The sequence below is a fragment of the Acanthisitta chloris genome, unplaced genomic scaffold (assembly GCF_000695815.1).
Source record: "Acanthisitta chloris isolate BGI_N310 unplaced genomic scaffold, ASM69581v1 scaffold41783, whole genome shotgun sequence".
NCBI lineage: Eukaryota > Metazoa > Chordata > Aves > Passeriformes > Acanthisittidae > Acanthisitta > Acanthisitta chloris.
The window spans coordinates 1-2,119 of record NW_008664004.1 but is presented as its reverse complement, the minus strand read 5'-3'; positions in this window follow the sequence as shown (position 1 = coordinate 2,119).

Sequence of the window (2,119 nt, the reverse complement as noted above, 5' to 3'; positions counted from 1 at the left end):
ATGTTCGAGTACAACCACTTCAGTGTGAAGCAGGGGACGATTTCCACATGTATGTAGCAATTCTATGTACAAACGAAGTATCTGCCTACTGCTCTGGATCCCCTAAGCCTCTGCAGGACTTTCTATTATTATACACTAATGGATGATAAGAAATATATACTAACACTTCACTTTAGAAACTAATATATAATCAATATACTTCATACTCTGCAATTCTTCCCTGTGAGGATGGTGAGGCACTGGCATAGGGTGCCCAGAGAAGCTGTGGCTGCCCCATCCCTGGGAGTGTTCCAGGTTGGATGGGGCTTGGAGCAACCTGGGCTAGTGGAAGGTGTCCCTGCCCATGGCAGGGGGGGGGACGAGATGATCTTTAAGGGCCTTCCAAACCAAACCATTCTATAAATCTATAACACAGTATTTGCTAACCTAAAATCAATGGATATAAATTACATTTAAATAAAATACGGTACCCAGCAACTTTTCACAGTTGCTTAGTGATTTGATCAGACTACTGTTTTAAACCAATCTTTTGTATGATCCTCCCCATATCAACTACTTCCTTCTACATTTAGCAAATCTTGCAATGCAGATAGAAACATCACCATGGGATACTCTTGATAAATAAAACACTCCCAAACACTCTGAGGTTTTTTCCTGAACTTTCTACTGACCTGACTGTCCTTGCAATCCACTATGGTCTAACTAATGTGTTATTGCAAACACTGTGCACAGACTAAAATATAGCTTTAAAAAACCCTACTTTTTCTCTATTTTTCCAAACATCACAGCCAGGTACATTGTAAAACAAAGGAATTAATTTTAAAAACTACAATAATTCCCAAATGGTGTTAAACATTATTTTTTACATGTCCTGAGGCACTGCTGTTTTAAGCACAGCACCCTGAAAACAGCTGTGTAGTTTCTCTCAGGTAGAAACTGAGGCACAAGCTAGAAAAGCACAATATTCCACTTGTTTTTATTGCCTTTATATTGGCTTACAACTTAATTCTAGCAAGGCAGGAAAAATAAAGGTATGACAGGGCTGAAGAGTTAAGCTCTGATTGTTTAGCTTTTAAAACGAAGCTTGAAACATCTTCCTTGATCTGCAGCTCACAGCTAGAAAAGAGAACAGATACAGCTCATCTGACCTACTGACAAAACTACAGTTTGAGTCATCTGACCAAAAAACTACACATTTAAAACGCACATACTCCTGGCATAATGTGCTACAACTCGAATACAAAAAGAACTGCACTTTTTTCCTGTCTAAAAGCCACAGTGAACAAAGTTATGTCTAGGTTATTGTACCACAACCCTTATAACTTGGTCACGTTCAGTAGTAACCAAAACCACACGAACATCCAGGCAGTCACTCCCTGGCAGGCACTGGAAAATTAAAGGAGTTCCTTTTCCAGCAGCACCTTGGGACTCTGAGTCTTAATAACAAACCTTGTCACTCCTCCATGTAAAAGGTTGCATATGAGTTTGTTCATTAAACCCTGATAAAACCATATGTAAAATGTATAAGGCAAATATATTCAGAAAACTTTAGAGAAATATTCTAAGTAAAAGAATTTACTTAGCACTTAGAAAGGGGGGGATGAAACAAAGAAGCTAAAAAGAAAAAAGACTAATCAGTGATAGACTGGGAGTTTCTTACTAAGCAGCTGGCGCAGCTGGCGTCACCTGTTTGTTTGTCCTTGCCCTACACTGACATGCACACTTCAAAGAGAGGAGATACTAACCAGGGCCAAGAAGGAAGTGATATGAGGAATGGGCCCCAAGAAAGGAATTTAGGGATGTGCCAGCCGGGCAAACAAAGTAAGATCCAAAAGGTAATTAAAAACCTGCTGAAGCGAAACAAGTCAAGGTAGAAGCTCACAGCAGGATGTTATCTATCTTGCCAGATGTGTAGAACACTAACCTTAGGATTGCTTTAGCTTATTAACACAAGGAATACCGCAAGTTAAGCCATATATGTAAAAAGCCTAACTGTAGAATAGAAAATCTCCAGCTCTACGATCACAAGGAGGCGGGAACAGACTCCCTAGCAACAACGGGAACAGCGTCCCTAGCAACAGCTCGCGCAGGCGCAGAGTGCACTGGAAGAGCTACACGG